The 6,000-nt window shown below is 44.3% G+C and overlaps 1 protein-coding gene across 1 annotated transcript in view; it reads left to right on the top strand.

Annotated features, from left to right (window-relative positions):
* Positions 1 to 622: 622 nt before the first annotated feature.
* The window catches only part of ATP2B2 (ATPase plasma membrane Ca2+ transporting 2), a 423,952-nt gene continuing 418,574 nt past the window's right edge, over positions 623 to 6,000 (top strand). Inside the window, exon 1 of the mRNA XM_069083950.1 lies at positions 623 to 1,033. The gene's annotated coding sequence lies outside the window, so the exon portion shown is untranslated. The remainder of the gene's footprint in view (positions 1,034 to 6,000) is intronic.

Here is a 6,000-nt window from a genome sequence, read left to right as displayed (position 1 = left end):
TTAAGCAAGAAGGTAGGAAATATACTTTTAAAATTTTGTTTCCATTCATGGGTCAAATGCAAAAGTAATTTGGCCTTTAAAAAGGTATGCTTCAATTATTTGGCAAGTTAATCTGTGTGGAACAGTTCATTCCCTCATGATACAGATAAGTGATGGATTATTTTGCATAAAATTGGTGTGCTTTCATTTTATAAGGGTTGAGGAATGGTGGAAGGGCATATTATGGGATGGTGAGACCATAGACAGCTGGAAGATACCTTAGAGGCCACTGAGACCAAACCCATCATTTTTTTTTAAAGAGACTGAGAATGACTTGCTCAGAGTCACACAACTTGCAAAGTGCCTGAAGTGGGATTTGAACCCAGGCTTTCCTGCCTCTAAGACAGGACAGGGTAGGAGCTATGCGCTTCCTCTTTCTTTTCTCATTAGTCCTGGAAGGCTTCCTAGATCAGCTGCATTGTTGCTTGAACGAGGACCTTCCCTCCCCCATGGGCCCAGCTAGGTACCTTCCTGGAGTCTCTCCAGTGACTGGTTCATGTGACCTGTTCCCATTTGCCTTTTCCGTTCCCTGGGCCTGGCTGAATTTATAAAATAACTCTGAATCCCTTTTTTCCCTGCTCTCATTGTTCATAGTGTACAGTCCTGAATTACAGTAAGTTCTTAGAACAAAAGAAGTTCCAGGTAATGAAGGATGAAGTCATTTTGCTGATAGGATCAGAGACATTATTTGAACAGTAGCCGAGTTAAATGAGAAGGAAATCGGGGGAGCTGAGAATTACCCCATCCAGTCCTGTTGTCTTTGGCAGGGGCAAGTATTATGCCAAGTTGTGAGCCTGTGCTATGGTAGTCACACTCGGCTGGCTCCCATCCTCCACAAGCTCCCCTTTCCCCGTGCTTCAGAACCAAAAGGAAGACGTGGAGACAGTGCTGGAGAAGAAGAGTGGATTGACCACCTTGTCCAGAGTGGCCAAGAATCTGTCCCTGTCCAGAGAGAGACCTGGAGACTTGTGGCAGATGCCAGATGATTCTGGGTGTGAGTCTGGGGCTCTACCTTATTGAATAAAAGAGAGGGCTGGGGAGCTCCTTCCTAGACTTCCTTCTGGGGTATAAGTGTGTGGGTGGTGTGGTGGCCTGACCTGCAGAGGAGATGGGCTTGCAAGGAAGCATCTCCACATTGGCTGGCCTGGATTAGCATGCCAAGTAGATTGTTGTGATCTGGGTATTGTGTTCCTTGTTGTGTATGAGAGGTCAAGGGAGACATTTCTGACTCTTTTTACTTGTGGATCGGTCCGTGGTCAGTTTCACTTTGGAGGGAGCACTGAATGGGATTTCTTGGAGAGTAGCCTTGTTCAGACATATCCTTAAAAGACTGGAGAAGAAGCCCCAGCAGCAGGGGTGGGAGTTCAGGGGAGCAGAGCTCTACTGGGGCTCAATTCTAATCTATAGAATATGTTTTGGATTCTGAATCTCAGAATGATCAAATGAGGAGGGACTTTAGTGATCATCTTGTCTAAGTCCCACATGTTATAGATAAGGAAACTGAGATTCAAAGAGGAGAGGAGACTTACCCATTGTCACACAGCGACTTATTGGCCCAGATTTGAAGTATGGGGACCTGATCTCAAATATCAGCCTTTTCACTCACTCTGTGTTTCCTCACATGAAAAATGAAGAGGTTTGATGATTTCTGAGGTCCCTTTTGCCTCTTAATCTATTCTTTTATGATTCCATGTCTCGACTAGTACCAGCATAGTGCTTGACACATATACTAGACTCTTAATAAATGCAGCTTAATTGTTTGATTGACTGATATCGAACTGAATGCTACTTAAACTGAAGGCATCCACTGTCTCATTGGCCTTGAAGCAACGTCTTTCAGCGAGTTTCCTCCAGTAGCAGTTGGTAGAAGTGAAGGAATGTGATAAATAAAACTCAGTATTTGCTGCTTGGGCTTTTATTTCATGATTATTTCATTTAGGTCAGTTATCTGATGAATTGGATAGAATGTTGGGCTTGGTGTCAGGAGATTTGTCAGAGAACCTTTGATTCTTACTAGCTCCATGACCTTGGATCAGTCCCTTAATCTTAGATAGTCAAGCTACACAATGGTTAGTGATGGATGTGGAACTGGGAAGATTTGAGTTCAAATCCAGCTTCAGACACTTACTAGCTATGTGACTCTGGGCAAGTCACTTTACCTCTGTCTCCCTCAGTTTCCTCATCCATAAGATGGTGATAATAATGGCACCTACCTCTTAGGGTTATTGCATGAATAAAATGAAATGACGTTTGTAAAATGCTTTGCAAAAATCTTAAAGACCTATGTGAAGGCTAGCTATTGTTATTAAGGATTTATTTGTGCCTCAGTTTCCTCAACGTGCAATGGTAGCTAGTCAGAGCTGCACCTTTATTACCGTTTTGCCTCAGAAGAGACTCGAGAAGATAATGCATGGGAAAGGCTTTGCCAATGGGCTGGTTGTGGGTTAGTGAGTGTCTATTGCGATTGCTATTATATCTAGGGCAGGCTGGTAAGTTCCATGGTGCTCTCTGATCACTGTGCTGCTCAGCTGTGGCCTGAGACTCCCTTGGCCCTAGAGCTCTACTATTGGCTAGCTGGTTTCTTCTTCAAGCTCTGGGATTATAGGATGTATGGATGCAGTTGTTTTTAATTGGCAGAAATTACTGTCCAGACAAGGGTGCCTTGTTTTATGATTCAGTGCCTGAATTCTCCTCTTTTTGGCCAGGTGAGGGAGGGTGACTTTCTCCTCCCATCTTATTTTGTGACCTTTAAATTCTCCTGAGGGCCTAAGGGTGAGAGAACATGCTTGATTCTTGAGATCTTTGACTTTTGCTTGGGGAGGAAGTTTGAGCATAATTCAAAACTTTGGGGATGCAGGTTCCTTAAGAAAATATGGGTCCTTGGAGGCCACATGGAATAGTGCAGAGTATTAGGCATGTGAGAGAGCTGGTTTGGAATCCTAGCACCCACACTTATTAGCTGTGTGCCCACCTCTCAGAGCCTCAGATTATGTGACCACCCATAATAACCACCCACCTCATAGGGATGTTGTGAGGTTCAGATGAACTTTGGTATCTAAAGGAGGCCATTGGGAATAGTAACCAGAGAGCTGGAATCAGGAAAACTTCAAATTCCTGCCTCTGACACCTCCTGTCTCCTCTGAGACTCGGTTTCCTCATCTGTAAAATAAAGGGGCTGCACTAACTAGTCTCTGGTGTTCCTTCCAACTTTAAATCTAGGTTGCTATAAACATTGCCAACTTTAAAATGCTATATAAATGTCAGCTATTCTAAGCTTTTGGATGGCCGGAAGGTTTCATTTTTGTGTTTGTATTCTCAGCCTTTCACTGAGCTCCTGGCATGTATTAGGTGCTTAATAAATGTTTGCTTAATATTATGTTCATGTTAAAGATGACTAGATGACATTGCTTCCCCAAGTGTCATGACAGCTCCAGAAGGAAAGTAGAGCGTCCTGACCCCCATCTTACTGGTGAGGAAGCATAGTCTCAGTGTTGAGGTCACTGCCACTGGCCACACTTTGGCAGGGCTGGAGGAATTTGGCTTTCCTGGATTAGAAATCTATTGTGCTTTGCTCATTACCCTGAATCTCTGTTTTCAAACCACTGAGCAAGGGAGGAGAAGTAGGCAAAGGTCACTGTCATCTAGCTCTGTTCCTGAACTAAGAGTAAAGGAATGGACTCATCTTGATTCCTTAGTGATTAGGAGACCCCATCTTCTGAGTGTGCCCAGTGAGAGCAGTTCTATCACAGGATGCTACATTTGGAGTCGGAGGACCTGGGTTCAAATCCTGGCTCAGTCACTTACTACCTGTGGAACTCTGGGCAATTGGATTAACCTTGCTCCTCAGTTTCCTCTTCTGTAAATAAGAAGGTTTGAGTAAATGACTTCTAAGGTTCCTTTCAGCCTGAAATCTGTGCTGCTTCAAATCCTAGTACTACCTGGATTGTTACCTTGACCAGTGGAGTCAATGGTCCCTAATGTTTCTTTCACCTCTAACTGTATGATCCTTAGGATCAAAGGCCAGATGGAGCTGAGACGGGAGGCATGTTTACCCTCTAGAATTGTCACCTCTCAGAAATAGTTCTGTTCAACTGGCCTGGGAACTAACTGGGGGAGGCTTAGGTCAGGAACTCTGTCTTGGGGGAGGAAGGGGACTTGGATCCCTTGAGAGTCATGTCTAGAATTCAATAGACTGCTTTCTTTTCCCACCATCTTGGAACCACCCTCGCCTTTTGTTTCATTTACCTGTTGTCAGAGATTAAGTATAAATAGACTTGCAGCCATAATTCCTCCCAGGGGAGGGATTACCCCTTGCATTTGTATAATTCCATTCCTCCCTGTGTTTTTCTCTGGAATTTGCTGACAATAGCTGACATTTAAGAAGCATTGACATATTCTGAATGGAAAGTTGGCCCAGGAGTTAAGAGGACCAGAATTCAAGTCTTTCCCTCTTGATTCCTATTGCCTATAACTAGACCTCTCAATGTCCCTAGAAATTCTCCAAGTCTCTGAATTGCAGAAAAAGCTGTCATCTTAATTGTTAGGGGGAATTCTTCCCTAGGAGCAATGAATATAGATGAAATCTTAGATCTGGGGAGAAAAATAAGCCACTGCCATTTATTCAGGTTGTCCCAGAAGACTTAGGGCAGTTTTGAACTATTAAAGCTTAAAACTACCCTAAGAAATTTGGGACATCCAGTATAGTGCTTTAAAGTTTATGAAGTATTTTATGTAAGTTATTCATTTGAGCCTCTTAATATCTCCCTGTGGCAGGTACCTGAAATATTATTCTAATTTTCCAGATGAGGAAACAGATTTGTAAAGTGACTTCTCAGGCTCATCTAGCTACTGTTTGAAGTGGGATTTGAACTCATATCTTGCCGACTCCAAGCCTGGCAACACTCATTCCTCTAGGCCATGATCTTCCTTTAGAGACTACATCTGGTGGGACTGCTCCTTCTACTGGGAATCCTGTCTTTTGTCAGTGGAGAATGTGTTACTTTCTTCATATTCTGCTTTGACCCTGTAGCAGCCACAGTCTCCTCCAGAGGAATCTTCTGAAGGCTTGAAGTACTGGGCACAGTGGGTTCAGTCTTCCTGTTCCAGACCAGATTGAATTCCATGCCACTCCTGCCTCTTGGAGGCCTCTTTCTTTTAGGACCATAGCTAATGCAGAAAGTGAAAGTTGAGTGGGCCTTGAAGGAGGTCAAGTGGTTTCAGCAAAGTCTGTTTCATGACCTTGCCTGTGTTCCCATGATCACTTGTCTTTGGTCTTAGCTCCTATAAATTGGAAAGAGTTCAGAGACATTAGAAATGGAAGGGACCCTCATCTCACATTTAGTCTGATCCTTGCTTTTTCACAGACTTCGAAGCACAGGGGCGAAGGTCACACATATCGAGAGTTATTGGTAGACAGAGATTCATCAGAGTCTGTATCTGCTGCTGTGCACTCCAGGGCCCTCTCACCTCCTGAGCATTCTCCCTGCCTTCCATGTCACTTGTTAGCGCACTAACAGAGCTCTGCTCGTGAATGTGAGCCTTGCTGTGTGTCTTTGTGGCCAAGTCCACTCCCTGCTGCCAACATACATCACTTCTTTGGTTTCTGTCTTTTAGAGAAGCCCTGGCACCTTCCCCTGTCAAGATCCTGTTGTTTTTACTCATTGGGCTCCTTATTCAAACATTTCTCTGTTACCCACTGGGATGTTAATTAGAAACCAGTTTTCCCACTGTACTTGGTGCTCACCAGCCAAGGACTGATCTCCACCCCTCTCCTCCCAACCAGCCCTTCTCCTGCCTTATATTTCCTTTCCATTGGCAAATGTGCCTTCCTGCCCCAGCCCATTTGTGTGTTGTCTTCCAGAATGGGGGACAGAGGAGAGTACTCAGGCAAGGCCCAGTGATTAACTGGCAAGTCTAGCCAAGATGTGGGGGGAAGGTGGGCTTGGGGGCAGGAAGGTCATG

Source organism: Petaurus breviceps, unplaced genomic scaffold (assembly GCF_028583685.1).
Source record: "Petaurus breviceps papuanus isolate PSGF00001 unplaced genomic scaffold, PetGlider_PUasm1.0 174, whole genome shotgun sequence".
Lineage (NCBI taxonomy): Eukaryota > Metazoa > Chordata > Mammalia > Diprotodontia > Petauridae > Petaurus > Petaurus breviceps.
The sequence above is the reverse complement of the archived record's forward strand: the minus strand, read 5'-3'. Positions and strand labels throughout refer to the sequence as shown.